The sequence below is a fragment of the Lynx canadensis genome, chromosome A1, assembly GCF_007474595.2.
Source record: "Lynx canadensis isolate LIC74 chromosome A1, mLynCan4.pri.v2, whole genome shotgun sequence".
NCBI classification, from domain to species: Eukaryota; Metazoa; Chordata; class Mammalia; order Carnivora; family Felidae; genus Lynx; species Lynx canadensis.
The window spans coordinates 60,233,051-60,252,600 of NC_044303.2; the positions used below are offsets into that span (position 1 = coordinate 60,233,051).

Sequence of the window (19,550 nt, forward strand, 5' to 3'; positions counted from 1 at the left end):
ACTACTGATGTAGACTATGGGATGCCACCCAAATGGTACTTAGAAGAATATTTATACTTCTAAAAGTTTCTATAAAAAAGAAAAATGTATTGCACTTAAGTGATTACATTTGAAAAACAAATAGTCTAAAATATTAATGAAATAGAAATCTGATTTAAGTAGCAAGAAAACGATTGACTAAACCAAAAAAAGAAGGAAATTGTAAATAAATTATTGAAAAGAGCTGAAATAGAATACAGATACATAATGGAGATGATCAACAAAACCAAAGACTTTGAAATAAAATGAGCCACCAGTGATTATAAACAGTAATTTTATGATGTCATTGTCAAACTATTTTTTTTGCTGATATTCTTTGGGACTCAGATGTGCCAATAACATTTCATGTTCCTCCATCACCATGCTGTCATAGTGATGTAGTCCATCATTTGTAATACTCTTTGACCTTCTGGATTGAAGTAATGCAAACAGCATTATTTTCTGCACACCTACCAAAATTCAAGTATATTTCCTTGAAGGAAGAGATCTGAGATGGAGTCGAATGCAGAAAGCATCCACTTTTGTTGCGAAGGGTATATACCAAACTACTTTATCAGGCATTTAGACATAAGTGATCTAAATCTAAGCTGATAATTGAGATACTGGATTTTACATTCTACAAGGAGGCAGCAGTTACAAAATAAACTGGCGAAAATGCAGGGGAAAAAGAAAGGGCAAGAACATTTATAGCATTGCCAGTAGCTGAAACCACAGTAGAGTTGGTTCTGACTCCTAAGTTTTTAGCGTTCACAAGGCTTCAAGAAATGGAGTAAATTGCCTAAGATGACAACCAGTAATTCACAGGATGAGGATTCTAAAGCAAATCTATCCAACAATGGAGACCTTGCTTCTTCATATGAAATACCTTTAGAGAACAGGAACCTGATTTTGATGTTTGGTATGTTTTGACTTGGTCTCATGTAAATGACTCAGATTTAGAAGGCTTCTCTTTTTAAGATTTCCCAAAAAGAATGTTTGACAAGTTAGACAGCAAGCATGTATCTCATTAGCTTCTGGCAAATGTCAGATTTATTTACACATTCTGAGAGTTAATGATGCATTTCTGGATGGTTTCTTATAAGTAACTATTTTCTATCTAATTTTAGAACACCTTGAAAGTTCTGTTATTTGTGACTTGTGAAAATTCAAATCTTCTAATGGTTTCAGAAAACAAATTCTCTCTGTGTAGAAAGTAATATGTGAATATATCTATTTGTGAACACATGGAGAGTAATGTATAGTATTACTCTATCTACCCTACATGCTGTGTACTTTATATACTCTTTACCGTATAATCAATTTACTCTATAAACTATATATTTTATCTATACTCTATGCTCTATGACACTATTACATGTATATAATACTTCTCTGACAGTTGGAGGAGATATCCATGAAAAGACTTCATATGACAATGTAAACCTGACTCTTCTTAGAACTGTGATTAATATAATACTTCTTAAGCATGGGAGAAATTACATAACAAAAAGACCATGTTATAAGTTACTTATTTCCATACAATCCATCTGTCTCTTATCCAATCTAAGTAAAGAAAAATGTGCAGATTTTTTTTTTTTACCATTACAATTGTGTTTAGCCATTCCCTTTAAAAGAATAGCAATCAGCTCATATTTTCCTAAGCAGTTTTATTAGGATAAAGACTAAACTGCTGGAAAACAAACAAGCAAATGAAAGACAATGACTTAAGTTTGACTCGTGCACATGGAACAATTTAAAAGTCCAAAGAGCCTATGCAAGTGAGGCTTTGCTCTGTGATCTTCTTCTATGGATTTGTCTCCTTCCCGTGTAATTCTCCACCATCCTCACAGATGTTGCCTTCCTCAGCGTGGTTCACGATGTACTTCTGCCACATCAACATATCAGTCCCTAGGCAGGAAAAAAGAGAGAAGGAACAGGGTAAGACCTTTTAAATACCTCTCATTTCAGTTCATATTTTATTGATGAGAACTTGAGTACAGAAGCAAATATAGATGTAAGTCTGGGGATGAGAAAGGTAGTTCACAGCTGTGCAGCCATGTGCCCAAAAAGAAGGAAATAGATTGGAGGTGGGGGGGGGCAGCTAGCAGATGGCCAGAGTCCTACAGCCACACTCAGCTCAAAGCCCGTAATCTGTGCCAAAAGGACAATCCTATCCATTATGTCCAGTTGTGGATTCTATTACCTGGCAACTTACAAACTAAGAGAAAAATGATCTGCCCTCCATAATCATCCTCACTGTCCACACACACATTTGCCCCAATATTTCTGGGGACAGAACCGTGATTACAAATGGAGGCTTACCTAACATGTACCTAAATATTAAAAAATTATAATTCAAGCAAATAGACTGTTAACTAAATACCTTTCATCTACCCCTTTGAGAAATTCAGAATTCTCAGACTCATTTTTCCATCTATGAATGTGGCAACACATTATAAATGCCCCACCTCGTAACCTTTTTTCCCTTCTTTCTTTTCACACCTTTCCTTAATGGTCAATTGTGTGACACCTCAGCCTACAAGTCCAAAGTACCCTCAAAGCTCCTCTGAATAGCTGCCCATTAGCGAGCTCTTGGGCATAAGCTAAGGCCAACAGTGGAGCAGGCAACTCTCAAGAGATATTGTGAATGAAGAGCCTGTGAAAAACCTGGAGGTCAATGTGGAACTGTTTAGACAGGGTGTCCTGAAGTCCCAGGTGTCTGGAACACGGCACAGAAGTGGAATGTGGGCTCCAGCTGGGCATCACTGCCACTTGGCCTGTAGAATCTTCACCTTGATGATGGGGGCAAAGCTGAATAATGAAAGAGTCAGGCCTGCCAATGAGGGGAGCCCAAGGCAGAGCTCCCTTTGCCTGCGTCCAAAGTTGATAAGGAGAATAACGTATTAGGTGAAACAGGAACAAACAAATGCTACTGAAAAAAAGAGTCCATGTAGAACATAGGATGAGAAACATGTCCATCAGTCCATGATGATGCTGAAATTCTGGGCAGAAATGATAAAGGCTGGTTTTGCTGAATGTTGCATAAGTTCATTGGTGAGAGTCATTCTGATCTGTGAGAAAAACCATCTTTTCTTCAGTTTTCCTTGGCACTTGACTCTGATTTCTGGGAGTTTCTTCATTGCGTCCATAAACTTCTGTGGCCAGATCTGAAGAAAGTTGATATTCTCCTTAGAGATGCACTTTTATAAACCATTTCTAGCCTTGTAATTCTAGGAGGCTGAAAACTGTTCTGGAGAAAAACAATCAGATTTTTATAGGCCATAATTTCTTTGTAATTACTTTCTCAAAAGTTATTGGACTTCTCATCTATTTACTTTCCCTCAGCGCAGTATTTGAGAAACAACGCCTGATGTAATATTTTATTTTGTGTGACCATTTCTCCCTAACTTTGAGAAATGAAGGTAACTTGAAGAGCTCTTGATACAATAGGCTGGAGCAAAAGGCAGCACTCATTCTTTTAGAATCACCCCAAGCTTAGGTAACCTTTCTTGGCTGAAAAATCATAAAGAGATGCCTTGATAAATGTTATGAATAACATTTTTATTTTCCTGGTCTTGAGGAATACAAAATGAGATTTTTCAACTCTGCAAAACCTCGTATTTCTGGCCTTTTCCTTTCTTCTTGTTTTGAAAGTAAGTAAAATCTTGCTAGAGGTGATTTTTTATTGTAATAATTTGCATAAAGCAGCAAGAATCAGGCAATATACACTCACATTATAGCTTTTTACAACCACTCCCCTAGAGGTTGGCGATCAAAGAGGTTCAATAGCCACGTATTCTGCTTTGTAAGTCATCAAAGACAATGGGTTTACCAGTTATGATAGCATAACGAGTCAATCCTTATGGGTCCAGGTGGCCTAACCACCAATCCAATGCCATGTACTTTAGGTTTCTGTTACACAGCAGCTTACTTGGAAGTTTAAAGTCTGTTTTATTTTGACTAAAGTTTATATATTGTCTAAACAATCGAAGTCCCCAAATATAAGAACATAAATGAAAGAACTATAATTTCTAGTCTCGCCAGCAGCCACGTGCAACCATGTGCCCAGGAAGACTGGGGGAGTGTCTTTTGGGGTAACAAATGCCATCGAAATTCAACTCTAAAAACTGAAATGCCATTATCACTGCAAAAAGTACTCTACCAAGATCAATAATGGTTGGTCACTTAATGATTAAAATCAATAATTTCCTTTTGCCCATATCTCCTTTCCCCGAACTAATTTCCTACTCTTTAATTCCTCTTTCTTACAACAGTAATGCATTGGACAATAACCCTCATATCTTGAGCATCTGTTCTCTTTTAGTTCATCATAGATTCAACTCCTTTAAGTTTCCTCTTTTTCACAGTTTTTGCCCTCTTTTTTGCAAGCTCAAGATCTCCTTGGTTGTCTACTTTTCTTATTCTATGTTCTATGGTCAATCTTTAATATTTATCTTTACTTCCTAGATTTCTTTTAAATTCTCCACTCCCTAATTCAGATTGTCTGCAAGATATCTCTACATAAGATCCCCATTTTTTTTCAATTCAGTCTTCCACTTTTCCTCCAGTATCAATTAAAGAACACTGTCTACTCTTTCTCATCCTGATTCTGTACCGTTCCTCATGGTATCTCATTCTTCGTTTTGCATAAAATCTTTGTGTTACTATTTCTTTTTGTCAACATCAACATATTATTCCATGTTTATGTCAAATGCCCAAATTAAATGCCCATAGAAAGGCTATATCTTCTTATAGGACTCATACATTAACCAAAGTTCTTGTCCTTACTCTCCTCTTCAAACGTCATCTTCCCAAAAGATGTACTGTGGAATACTAGGATTTGTCTGACATCATTCCAGGTACCCACTATTTTGCAACTCATGCTCCTCTTCCCTGTTTCTATCCAAAGTTGAGCAAGTCCTTTCAGAGCAAATGCTTTCCGAGTCTTCTCAAAGTGATGCAAGTTATCTCTGAGAAGATGCTAGTGGAGACGGTGAGGTGGTCAGTTCACTTTCCTGTCTAATGTGCACAACAGCAATGTGTAAGTTTGTCATATGTCCAAATTTTGCAGTGGTTGCATAATTTGGGAAAATTAAATTATAAGAGAAAAAAGAGAAAAAAATTTAGAAGTTTTACATTCATAGATCATAAAAATGCATACAAGTAGATTAAAACATTAAATACGATTGCTGATGCTGTCAAACGCCAGTTTCAAGACTTGTGTTCCTTTCCTTGGGTTCCTTATCTTATGTCCAATGTATATATTCTCTCTTAGGTGATGAGTCATCATTGGTTTGATTTTGTCTGTTTGTTAGCTATTTTTGTTTAATTCAATGACTACATTTTTGTTTATAGATTTTTTTCATTTTACAGAGTTTTTATTATTTGTGCTCTTTTTATGTGATTTTTTGTCACAGTTTGTAGCCCACTTTTCATTTTAAACATTTTATTTTATTTATCTATTGATTTATTTTTTTTATGGAGAGAGTGAGTGGGGAAGAGGCACAGAGGGAGAAGGAGAGAGAGAGAGAGAGAGAGAGAGAGAGAGAGAGAGAGAGAGAATCCTAAGCAGGCTCCATGCCCAGCATGGAGCCCAACACAGGGCTAGATCCCACAACCCTGGAATCATGACCTGAGCTGAAATCAAGAGTGGGATGCTCAACCAACTCACCCAGGCACCCCTCACTTTAAACATTTTAAACATGCTTATTTTAAATGTCATCGTTCATATTCTTTATTATATCTCTAGTTCTTCGTAAATTATTTATTGTTTATCATTGTTTTCTGTGGTATCTGAGAGCCCTGGAATGGAAAAGTCTTCCTATAAAATATTTTATTTATACCTTGCAATCCATATGATTTGTCTACATTCTTTTTTTTTTAATATGAAATTTATTGTCAAATTGGTTTCCATACAACACCCAGTGCTCATCCCAACAGGTGCCCTCCTCAATGCCCATCACCCACTTTCCCCTCCCCCCACCCCCCATTAACCCTCAGTTTATTCTCAGTTTTTAAGAGTCTCTTATGGTTTGCCTCCCTCCCTCTCTAACGTTTTCCCCCCTTCCCCTCCCCCATGGTCTTCTGTTAAGTTTCTCAGAATCCACATAAGAGTGAAAACATATGGTATCTGTCTTCATTCTGATCACTTTTTAAAATTAATTTTTGATGTTGGGGTGCCTGGGTAGCTCAGTCGATTAAGCAACCAACTCTTGATTTCAGCTCAGGCCATGATCTCACAGTCTGTGTGTTCAAACCCCATTCAGGCTCTGTGGTGGCAGTTCAGAGCCTGCTTTAGATTCTCTCTCTCCCTCTCTCTGCCCCTCCCCTGCTCTCTCTCTGTCTCAAAAATAAACTTCAAAAAATTTAAAGAACAAAATTAATATTTTTATCTATAATTGTAAATTCATTTGTGATTAATAAGCATCCTGTTTCCATGCTTCATAGCTGAGCCACTGAGATAAACATTTATAGTCTCACATCAAAGATAAGCCAACATTTCCTCAATGCTGATCTAATGCAAGATGCTCAGTTTCATCTCCCTGTGAGATGTGCTGACTGTGAAGGTCTATGGCATGGCCAGTTTTCTGACTGGAACTTATGCACATATCACCTTCTGATACCCACTGAAATGTTTGGCTCTAGTTCCCACTCACGGTTCTTCTTCATCTTCTTTCTCCTTGTAACTTGGAATTAGTTTCTTTCTTTCTTTTGATTAAGTACATATTCTTAAAACATTAACGAGAATTTAAAAAAAAATGTTTACTTATTTATTTTAAGAGAGAGAAAAAGAGAGAGAGAGGGAGTGGCAGAGAAAGAGAGAGAGAGAGAATCCCAAGCAGATTTTGCGTTGACAGTGCAGAGCCAGACATGGGGCTTGAACTCATGAATCACGAGACCATGACCTGCGCCAAAACCAAGAGTTAGATGCTTAATCTACTGAGGTACCCAGGCTCCCTGAATATTTATATGTTTTAATACGAGGACCTATTCTCATTAGTTCAGTCCACTGTGCTCACAAGAATCCCCTCCTTCCCATCTGAGTGCATTATTTTTCAAACATACAGACATTAATCTTGATTCTTTAAGAAAAAATGTAACCCTTACCACATAGCTTTATTTTACCTCAGGCTCTAGGTCCTTGCCCTCATTAGCACATTTCAGCAAATCTGAAATATACACTCAAGAATAACATCTTATGAGATCTCATAGCACTAGGCTGGACTTGGTACTTTAAGATACATGGAACAATTTAGGAGGGCATTGTAAGTGCCATCTCTTGAAAGATTTCTCTGTCAGCATGATAGCTCAAGTGCTTCCTGACATTTTTCCAGATGAGATAACAATTAATCCAATAGCCATATACACAAATATTGGAGCACAAATACTCAGTCTCTGATGCACTGCCATATAAAATCACAATGACAGAAATATTTTCCTATCTGTCCAAAGTTCCTGCTATGGGGGTATGATGGAAATTTATTATCAGAAAAATGACAAAGATCACTTCTTTGTTTATTTTTTAAAAAATTTTTTAATGTTTATTTATTTTTGAGAGAAAGAGAGATAGAGCATGAGTTGGGGAGGGGCAGAGAGGGAGGGAGACACAGAATCTGAAGCAGGCTCCAGGCTCTGAGCTGTCAGCACAGAGCCTGACACAGGGCTCAAACTCACAAACTGTAAGATCATGACCTGAGCTGAAGTCAGACGCTCAACCAACTGAGCCACCCAGTGCCCCACTTCTTTGTTTATTAATGTTTTCATGCTATGTCTCTCTGGATAGGTGTCCTGAATTTTATTTTTTAACCCACCAATTGGTTACCAAAAAGTTGGTATTTTCAAGTTAACCACTTATGTCATTCTGGATCAAACCAAAATCTGAGATTAAGCACCCATTTTCCCATACAAAGATTTAGATAGAGTAATAAAAGCAGATACTATGAGTCAGTGGAGCTGGAGGGTAGAAATCATCATTTTTATTAATTCTGATCTTGTGTGTAAAGTTGGGGATTTTGTCTTAACCAAGCTACTACATTGTAAGTTTTTAAAAATATAAAGGGGGGTTTTCTGACACTGTGTTTTCTGGATGTTAGTTTAAAATTTTTTTAATCAGTTAATTAAAATTTAATTATAGTAATGTTAGTTTAGAGCCACATTAACTCCACCAGGCTGAGAATTCAAGCCCACAGAGTGTCTTTTGGTGTGAAAAGTTCAGAGACTTTTCATTAGGAAACCAGATATATTCTCAGTGCCTATCTATATGTTACATAGTTGATCTAAGAATAATTACTTTCCCCCACCAAAGTCTAAAACATTAGTAGTAGTACATAATATTATATTTGCAATCTTTCTTTACTGGGAGATAAACAAAATAATTACATAAAAAATATTTGTCAGACATTCTTTTTAAGAACCTATGCATATTGTTGAAGAAAAAAATTCCATTGGCTCAAAAAAAATCTTTTGAAATTATTATGCCTTGCATTCATTTTGGTATAAATCCATGAAAATCAATCATACAAGGAGAAATAGTCATCATTGTTTACCTCAGTAAAAATATAATACCTAAATGGAATAAATAGCTAATAGGCAGAGAAACTCTACTGATATTTTTACAAAGAAGACATACAAATATCTGACAGGTATATTGGGTGGGGGTTGAGGGAAATTGGTGAAGGTGTTCAAGAGATAAAAACTTGCAGTTATAAGATAAATAAATTCTGGGAAAGTAATGTACACATGGTGACTGCAGTTAATATTGTATTGAATATTTCAAAGTTGTTAAAAGATTAGATCTTAAAACTTCTCATAACAAGAAGAAAAATAACTATATGAGGTTAATTCAACCTATTATGGTAATTATTTCACATTATATACATATATCAGATTACTATGTTTGTACACATTGGATTAATACAATATTATTTGTCAGGTGTATCTCAATAAAACCTTGGAGAAAAACATAAATACTTAACATTAGTAATCTCTAAAGTCCCAAATTGGTAATATTAAGTTTGATTGATTAAGATAGTATGTGCCAAATATTTCCATTATGAAATTTAATCTTTTGTTCGTTTTGTTAATATTAATCTGTAACATGATAATTTCAGACTTTTTGAATACCCCAGCACTTACAGTCTAGTGATTTCTCATTAACTTATGGATTTTGCCTGAGTCAGTTATTACCATAATGATCATTAAATGGTGACTTTTCTATTACTTCTAAATTTTTAGTAAGTATTCTTATATAAATAAGATGCTGTCCCCCTTTTAATATTTTTTAATATGAAGTCAATTATGTGCTATGTGATTAAATGCACTGTAACATAATTATAATATGTTAAGTGATGTAAAAGGAATTTTGATTTGTTTGCAAAAGTGTTATGTCCTAGTAAGTATACTTAGTCCATCATTTTACCATGTTCCTCCCATATGAGATCTGTTTATGCCAAGAATATCTTGCAGCTATTGGAATATTTCTAAATCAGAAAGTTTGAACTGCCATGGAAATTCCATGAAATTTTACATTAGGGCAAATATAAATTTGCAAATACCTAGGAAGTCATGAGCATGAGTGTATACTTTTTTAAATAATAATTTGGAAGACTATTGAAATAGTAATTGGTGGAACTTCCTGTAATGGAATGAAGTAAATCCTTCAGCTGTATTGAAATGAAAAAGTAATATCAAATATAATTTATTGAACCTGAACAATTGCTTTCTGACACAGAGGCAATACCTCAGAGATACTGCGGGTTCATTTCCAGACCACTCCAATAACGCAAGTCAAAGAAATTTTTTGGTTTCTCAGTGCAAATGAAAGTTATGTTTACACTATACTGTAGTCTATTATATGTGCAATAGTGTTATGTCTAAAAATGTGCACCCCTTTATTAAAAAATACTTTATTGCTAAAAAACGCTAACCATCATCCAAACTTTTAGTGAGTTCTAATCACTGATCACAGATCACCATAACAAATATAACAATAATGAAAACGTTTGAAATATTACGAGAATTACCAAAATGTGACACAATGATGCGAAGTGAGCAAATGCTAGTAGAAAACTGATGCTGATAGACTAGCTTCATGCAGAATTTCCACAGACCTTCAACTTGTAAAACAGGCAGTATCTGCGAAGTGCTATAAAATGAGGCATGCCTGTAGAGATGAAATAGAACAAGCACACATGCTGGGGGAGCAATAGCCTTCAGGAATTAGACTCATTTTTCTTGGGCTCAATTGAATGCAACAAAAGACGTTTAGTTATTTCCTTACACATTCCCGTTCCAATTAATTTTTGAACTGCACACATGTTCCTTCTCTCACAGTATGCACTACAGTACATTTATGGAGAGGCTATCCTAGAGATATTAAGACTATCCTAGAAACATTGCATATCCAATAAATGTTATGTAGCCTAGCAGCCTGCCTTGTGAATGATCTTTGTGTACTCTCTGACCACGTCTATGTTATTCTCAGAGACATCACAAAGTACTAGCCTAGATCACTTTGAGTTTGGTTGAGGTCTACTACAGATCTTTATAATATTTTTAAAGTTACATCAATAAAGGTATTGTTTGATACAGGTTTTAACAGATACCCTTTCATCAGGTGAAGGAACATTTAGCTAATGATTTGAGAAATGCTTTGTTTCTGTGTTTATTTTTATTCACGAACAGGTGCTGAATTTTTATCAAATATTTCAATGCAATATTTGATTAATTTATTATTAATAAATTATTTATTTTATTGAGATTAATTTATTATTTGTTAATATGTTTCAATACAATAATAGATTAACTTTCTATTTGTTAAAGTATGCAAACACACTGTGACACTTTATGATACAAAGTTCTTTTCTATTGCTGGAACGAAACAAATGTAAATGTGATATATTTTATATATATACGTTGCAGGTTTCCATTTGGTAAGAGTGTATTCATGCTTTCTGCATCAATGTTCTTAAATGAGTTTGCTCTACAATTTTATTTTTTTGTACTATTCTTGTCCAGTTTTATAATTGAGGTTTTACGGGTCTAATAAAATGTGCTGGGGAATCCTTCCTCTTTTTCTATTCTCTGAGCAGCTTTTGTAAGATGAGGATTGTTTGTTTCCTCAAAGTCTTCTTAAAACATCTCCAAAACTATTGGCGATCATTTGTTTTTTCCCTAAAACTTTTTGTAGGAAGAATTTTTGGCCATTGATTCATATTTTATATGAACAGCTACAATTTCATTTATATTAGTTGAGGATATGTTTCCTAAAATATCCATATTACTCCTTTTCAAATATAATGCCATTAATGTTTTCATTGTCCTAAAAGTTTTAGATGTCTTCTACTAATCTATTTGTTCCATTTTCTAAAGTTAATTTTCCTTCTTTGTGCTTTTCTTTTCCCCTAGTTTGCCTTGGTAGATCATCCTGTATTTTTACACTTCTAAAGAATCAACTTTGGGCATTGTTTATTATCTCTATAGTCCCCTCCCCACAAGATGTAACATTTCTGTTTAATAATGTCTGATTCTATTATTTTCTTTCTCCTACTTTTCTTTTTATTCTGTACATTTTTCCTATATTTTGAGTTGAAAATAATATATTAGTACTAACAATAAGAACATAATAATTCCTTTCATGAATATTTGAGCACTCACCAAGTGAAGACTTTGTTTGACATGTGGTGATACAGTGTTTTGAAAAAAGAAAAGAGCACTAAAACATTAAATGTACGAGGGCTATTTTAGTCAGTGTTGTAGTGAATTATAAATCAATGCTGTAAAGGAGAAAATAATTAGTGGATATGGAGAGATGCATAGGACACTTTGTTTAGGCAGGAAGGTAAAGGAGTTCTTTGAAGAGATGTAGTTAGTTCGCTGGCTCTCAGAAGGGTTGGAAAGAAGAGGTAGGTCCCATAGGCACTGGGAACAGTAGAGCCATGGTGAGCCAGAAGATGACCACAAGAGATTTGAGTTTACAGCAGAGTTAACATAGGAGAAAGTGGCCCCCAAAAAAGATGGAGAAATAGAAGACAGATTTTCTAGAACAAGGCAGGGAGTTTAGATTTTGTAATAAAGCAATACAAAGTCATTGAATTGTTTAAGCAAGGAAGCTAAACATAAGCTACCTTATGTTCTGAGAAAACCATGTTTCCTCTTTTGCAGAGAATAAACAAGGGAAGAGAAACCATAGGAGTGGAAACACAAACAGGAAGCTGGTGTCATTATTTAGGTGAGACGGATGGTGGATTGAACTAAAGTGATATCAATAGGAATAAGGTTATAGTGGCAGATTTGAGTAATATTTTGAAAATATTATTGATGAGACAGTACTCATATTTCTACAAAGCTGAACTCAGGGGTGTGCAGTGTCTACAAAACTTTTTCCTTTCTCATCTTTCACTTTAAATATTCTGTCAGATCTTGCCTTCTTGCCCCTGGATAGTATATTCAGATGCAAAACCATTCTTGGTTACTTTGGGTATTAGAAAACCCATTTTTAGATATTGAAAAAAGCCTAGCTAAGATTAGTGTCAAAAATATGACCAATTATCCAATGTAAGCACATCACCTTCTTTGGCTTGAGTCTTGCCTGAGAATGTTGCAGGGCATCAGCCAAATGGTGCACTATCATTTCCTGTCACTGCTTTTCTCCCTTGACCATGCTGCCTCTGGCTGCCCCAGCTGGAGAATGGGGCAGGAGATGAGACAGTGGGGGTGGGGAAGGTACAGCTGAACTGGTGTGTTTGTAATCCACCGCTGTTGTCTTCTGCATGGCAAATCTACTCAAATCATTATTTTCGTTTTTACATGGGGTACATTGGGGCTTTTTGGATGCAAGCTTCCTGTGTCATGCAGACCTCCAACACTGCCATTTCTTTGCAGAGATATTGGCCTTTCCAGTTAACCACTGAAGACACAGATTTTGTTTCTTCCCTTGATCACAGAAATGGAACATAGCCTCCCACCTGCATCAGGTCGCTCTGCTCTGCCCACAGGTGAATCCAGCCAAACCAGTCTAGCACCTTGAAACTTTTCCAGACAAAAGAGGCACGTGTGTTTTTGCCATGATCAAACTTGCCATATGCTCATAAAACCCCTCTCAGCATACTTCTGTTTGACAGCAATCTAGACAAGCCAAAAATGTTGGGCTCAGAAAGCATCTGGCAGGAGCGGCAGCCTTGAGTCCTTATATCCCTCCACCCCTTCTGACCTCGTCAAATCTCTTGGAATTCCCTGAGCTAGTCTTGAAATAAGGAAAAGCCTCCACCTTTGCAGAAAACAAAGGAAGCTAAAAAACCTAAGACTGATGATCTTTTTCAAGTCCAAGTCATCCTTCTCTCTCAATCCACTGGATCCTTAGTTTTCTCTACAGAAACCTAGATGTATGTGAGGAGGTCAGGACGCAGAGCTGGGTAGTGAACACCTTTTAGCAAATACTGAATATGCACTTCTTCTAACATCTTTCTGCTTTTCTTTTTTTAAAAACAATGTCCATCCTTTAGCACTTATCTTCTCAGTTTAGAGAAGCAATAAAATTATCAGGAATAGCTGAAAAGCTACTTCGTATTATCATTTAATCCTCAAATTAACTCTATAATTTAAGCTTATTTTTTTCTATTTTTCAGAAGGGGAAAATGGTACACAGGAAATGTGAGTCACTTATGCATGTTTACATACCTAACATGTAGTAAAAGCAAGGATAAAATCAGACTATTCAGCCTTTCTGACAAGAAGATAACTCAGAATTCTACAAACTTGGTTTCAAATACTAATGTAATATCACTGAAATATGAAGACCTATGTTCAAGAATATGCTTTGTTTCCTTAAAAATCATGTGGTCTCAAAATGAATTCTTATTTTGCTATTCATATTACTCTTTACAAACAAAAAAATTGAACCAATTATTCCTTTTTTTACTTATATATTAAATCTAGTCTTCTTTGAAAATGTGCAACTGTTTCTGACTTTAGAAAAGTCCTTTACCATACTCTTATTTGTTTTTTCCTCTAAGTAGAATCTAAGAGAAGAAATAAGTGTATTTAATGATAACCAATTATAATTGAATTTTATCTTATATTCAGAAAGGGGAAATTATAATTTCATGATCGTCTGATTAAACATTTTGGAATTTTTCTCCAGAGAAAATAAAACATAAAGGAATGATCTTTTACAGAGATTATCTGTAGCCAAGGTATCTAGTATTGCTTTCTGTTTTCTTTTTTGAAGAGGGGCTGGCATTTAATTCTAAAAGGCTGTATGATGGCCAATCCAAAGGGGAAAAAGGGAAAAAAAGTAAATCTAGCCATTATACATTCTTTGTTCACAAGAACTCAGTGTTCTGATCTGAAATACTCACCACCCACTCTCACATGTCACCAGAAGGAAAGCGTCTGCTGCACTGCTAGAGAAATACTTGTTCGGCTAACCAACAATCACATTTTTTCAGAAGCCCTAGAACAAAGAAAAATAGAATTTATACCCTATTTGAGCACATGTATTTTATTTCATTCAATCCCTGACTCATTTTAAAATGTGAATTTGGGGGCTCTTCCCGATATCGTGCTTTGTATGCCCCAGATGATGCACTAAAAGCTGGTGGCTTAATATTTGATATTGAGAATATTTCCTTCTCTCAGAAGAGGATTTAAATATTCTCATATATCCAAAACTAGAGGAAGTTGTATAATAGGAACCAGCAAAGACTTACTGTCAGAAACTCTGTGTAAAATATGCAACCCTGCCCTTAACTGCCAAGGATACTTTAGGAACAGAAAATTTTTTAGAGCTGTAATATCTTCATTTATAGAATGGAGACAGCGATAGTTATCTCTTGGGTTTACTATGAGTACAAAATGATAGCACTTTTACAATTGCTTTGCAAACTAAAAAGAATTCGGCATTATTAAAATATTTTAAGAAAGTAAATTACATAATTTTTGATGTTTTGTTAACTATTTCTGGATACTGAAGTATCATTTTGTGTCCTAAATCAACAGTTTACTAAATGGTATTTTAGTGGTCTGTTTCCAGGGAATAACTTTCACATGGGCATTATCCAGTTGCATATAATGAAATGTGATATATAATCGAGCATTACACATTGAACTTATCATCTGGGAAATTGGAATTGTCAGTCCCTGAGAAAATAATTAAAACCCATGCTTCCACAGAAATATATTGAAATTCATTTCTTGAGTAAAGATACATGTGGGAGAGAAAAAAAAGATAAAATTGTTTTCTCTCTCTCTCTCTTTTGTAATGTTCAGGAATAAAATCTAATTCCAGGAAGAATATAGTGTAATGTGTAAGGAACAACACAACTGTCGATGCTTGAAAATGTTATTTCAGCTGCAATTAGAAAATAAGAGAACATTCTGAAAAATGGTCTGAAAAGTAACTGTTCTAAGAATGACGACAAAAGAAAGACTATTTGAAAGTATGATATTTAATGAATTACTAGTCAAAAGGACCCTCAGCCATGTGAGGCTACATCATTTTGTAGAGTTCCAACCAAAGGTGGAACTCTGAATAGCCAAATATGTTTACATTCTTTTATTTTTTTTTTTAATTTTTTTTTTTTTTTTTTTTTTGGGGGGGACAGAGCGAGACAGAGCATGAACGGGGGAGGGGCAGAGAGAGAGGGAGACACAGAATCAGAAACAGGCTCCAGGCTCTGGGCCATCAGCCCAGAGCCCGACGCGGGGCTCGAACCCACGGACCGTGAGATCGTGACCTGGCTGAAGTCGGACGCTTAACCGACTGCGCCACCCAGGCGCCCCTGTTTACATTCTTTTAAAACTCCCAAGATGAATAGTTTTTCTCCTAGGACCGTGGACAGCACAAGAGTGATGGAGCCATGGTGAGTTAAGGTATGTCTGGCCTTCTCTTTAATTCTACTGAAATTTAATTATGCATGGCTAAAAAGAAGTGGGTTGGGTTGCCTCTTAGCCTTCAATAATTTACTGTAATTTACAGTACAAAAGCATAAACTTAAATATAACATAAATTTATTTTGTGTCACATAAGTAATTGGTTTGACAACTAAATTAATTTAGCAAAGAAGTAGTTTTCAAATTCTTGCTTGTTTTAAACATAGCTTATAGTTAAATTGAATCAAATTGTTAGTTTCCTTTGCTTATTTGTGGCTTTTTAATTTTTTAATTTTTTTTTTATCTGAGAGAGAGAGAGAGAGGACAGGGGAGGGACAGAGGGAGAGAGATAGAGAGATAGAGAAAGAGAGAGAAAGAGAGAGAGAATCCCAAGTCAGCTCCACGCTCAGCTCAGACCCAGACGAGGGGCTCTATCCTACAACCCTGGGATCATGACCTGAACCAATATCAAGAGTCGGAAGTTCAACTGACTGAGCCACCCTGGTGCCCCTCTTAGTTTTTAATGTACATTAGTGTTTAAAACCAAGTAACTTTCACTCAGATTGTTCATCAATACTCAGGAAAGCAAAATGGGCTCACTCTTGGTGTTGTACATTCTATGGGTTTAGACAAATGTATAATGGCATGTATCTACCATTAGAGTAGCATACAGAGTATCTTTTTAAAATTTTTTTTAAATGTTTATTTTTGAAGGAGAGAGAGACAGAGTATGAGTGAGGGAGGGGCAGAGAGAAGGGGACACAGAATCTGAAGCTTGCCCCAGGTTCTGAGCCATCAGCACAGAGCCTGACACGGGGCATGAACCCACGAATTGTGAGATCAAGACCTGAGCTGAAGTCAGATGCTTAACCCACTGAGTCACCCAGGTGCCCCTAGAGTATCTTCACTGCCTTAAAAATCCTCTGTTCTCTGTCTATACATTCCTTCCTTCCCCAGCCCCTAGCAACCACTCATCTTTGTACTGTCTCCATAGCTTTGTCTTCCCCAGAATGTCATGTTATCGGAATCATAATGTATATACCCTTTCCAGATTGGCTTCCTTCACTTAGCGATAAGCATTTAAGGCTTCTCCAAGTCTTTGCATGGCTTGATATAACATTGTTTTTTAGGACTAAATAATATTTCATTGTCCAAATTAGCAGATCATTGATCCCTTCACCACATGAAGGACATTTTGCTTGCTTCCATTTTTAATAACTATGAATAAAGCTGCTAAAAACATCCATGTTCAGGTTATTGTCTGAACATCAGCTTTCAACTACTTTGGGTAAACATCAAGGAGTGATTTCTAGATGGGTAGGTTAAGGGTCTGTTTTATTTTGTAAGAATAGTCTACTGTTCTGAATTCTATTTCTCTATGTCCTTTACAAGTTTTTTTTTCTTTATTTCTTTTCCATTTCTTTGTGAATAAATAGTATAATGATTTGTAATGATATTTTTTCTGTCCATATCAAGCTGGTATAAAAATACAGGTAACAATAAAAAAAAAAAGTCTTCCAAATAGTTTTGAGGCTAATCTAACAAGTGTGAGATCTCTGAAACATTAAGTTCTCAACTATAAATTCTCATTTAGGATCTTAGAAGAATGAGTTTCTTCTCTCTCTTTAATTTCCCTGACTCCCTATAAGTCTGAGTTCTTCTCCCAAATATAAATAACATGCATTCTGAATTTTTCACTCTAAGCAAAAGGTGTCACATTGACATTGCTCTGTTTGATCTTAGTTTCTAATTATTTTTGATCATGCTAATACCAAAGGTCTACTTATGGACTTTGTTTTCTATATTCATATGACTAAATAACTCATGACCATAAGAACATAATAAGATGACCTAGGTATAATATGGGCTTATCACCTGTCAGCTATATGGTCTTGACCAGAAAAATAGTACTTACTTCAAAAGATTTCTTGAGGTAGCAATTTAATACTTGTCTAGATTGCTTAGGACAGTTGAACACTCAAAAGACTAATGAAAAATTAAAATTTACTGGTATCATTTTTTGCCTTTTATTTGTTATTATTTTTGCATTTCCTAATAATATTGGCAAAGTTTAAATTTGCTTTGGCACTTAGAGTTGGTATGAGTTGAATTGTGACCCCTTCCAAATATGTACAACTCCTAACTCTCAATACCTGTGAATGTGGCCTTATTTGGAAATAAGGTATTGCAGATTTAATCAAGTTAAAATAAAGTCATTTATTCCAATATGACTGGTATCCTTATGAGAAAGGGGAAATTTAGACTCCACAGAGAGAATACCATGGTAAAACACAGAGACACACAGACACAAAAGGAAAATAGCCATGTGAAGATGAGGGAGAGAATGGAGTTACACTGCCATAGCCATGAAATTCTTAGGGCTACTGAAAGCTGGAAGAGGAAAGGAAATACCTTCCCCTAAGAGGTTTCGGAGGGAGCACTTTCCTGCCAACAACTTGATTTCAGATTTCTAAGGCTCCAGAAATGTGAGACTAAATTTCTATGATCTCGATCCACTCACTTTGTAGAACTTTATCATGGAATTCCTAGGAAAGGAACACAATAGCCTTGTCACTATTGCTCGTCTGTCCCTGAACTTTGCTTCACCTGAAGCATTTGTATCCCAAATCGTCTAACAAGGAAGAAAAAGATGACCCTTCTACTTGTGTAACAAATTTTTCTTTTGACTTCTCCTTTTACATTTTCATAGTGTCCAGACCCCTTATGTCATTTGATAAATGTGTTCTACAGACTACATCACGGCCCAAAATGAAACCTACCTTAGTAGGCTGTGTTTCTCTTTACTGTGCCTCTGCCTCTGGTCTTTGTTAGAGATAATAAAGACTCAATCTCACCACTTGTTTTAGTCTCATAATTGGCAGATAAGTGTCAGCTCCATGTTTTTCAGCCCTTGCACTGCTCAGAAGGTCCGGTGGCCATTATTCAAAGAGAATCTGATCTTATTTACTCTGGTATGCCAGAATTCTCACTGTTGTCCCTCTTAAGGTCCCTGTTTCCCACCAAATGCTTACTACTACAGCCTTATTAAAGTTCTAACAAATAATAAATGAACCATAAGCCTCATTTGCCTGCTTCCATGTTTTTGGTCATTCTGCTCCATTTACTTTTATTACAAATACTCAAATCCCTGCCTGCCCATATTTCATCTGATTAATCCTAACCATTATCATATTTCACATTTTTTAGTACTCTAATTTCCACTTTCATTGTGACCTACAATCTGGTAATCTCTGCATTTGGACATGGCCATCAAGTCTCCCCACTCTCAATTATATAAAGCATATCTGCCCCTGTCAGGGTTAAATCATTCCCACCAACTGCAATCGTTTTCCACTAGCACTATGAGGGGAGAGTGTTCCTGGTCCTTACTTTTGTAGATTTAGGGTTGACTCCCTGGGGGAGGAGTAGAGATGATGGAGTGGAGTTTCACGGGTGGCTTCTCCTCCTTTCCTGTAGTCCATAGACTCTGATCTTCCCTGTGAGCCCTGAGCAAGGGAAAGAGAGCAGCCCTCCTGTCTATCTGGCCCTAAGTGGCTCCTCATTTGTTTTCTGCCCAACTTTTATCAATTTGACTTTTAAAAACTGTGTCTTCTTAATGGCTTACATGGTCTTGAAAGATCAGTCCTAGGTGAACAAACTCT

The 19,550-nt window shown here is 35.9% G+C and overlaps 1 long non-coding RNA gene across 1 annotated transcript in view; it reads right to left on the minus strand.

The window, feature by feature from the left end:
- Positions 1 to 233: 233 nt before the first annotated feature.
- Positions 234 to 19,550, minus strand: part of LOC115528286 — a 32,645-nt gene continuing 13,328 nt past the window's right edge. The window contains exons 2-3 of the long non-coding RNA XR_003973205.1: positions 14,376 to 14,470; positions 234 to 1,926 (exon numbers count right to left, since the gene is read on the minus strand). This is a non-coding gene — a long non-coding RNA (uncharacterized LOC115528286). The remainder of the gene's footprint in view (positions 1,927 to 14,375; positions 14,471 to 19,550) is intronic.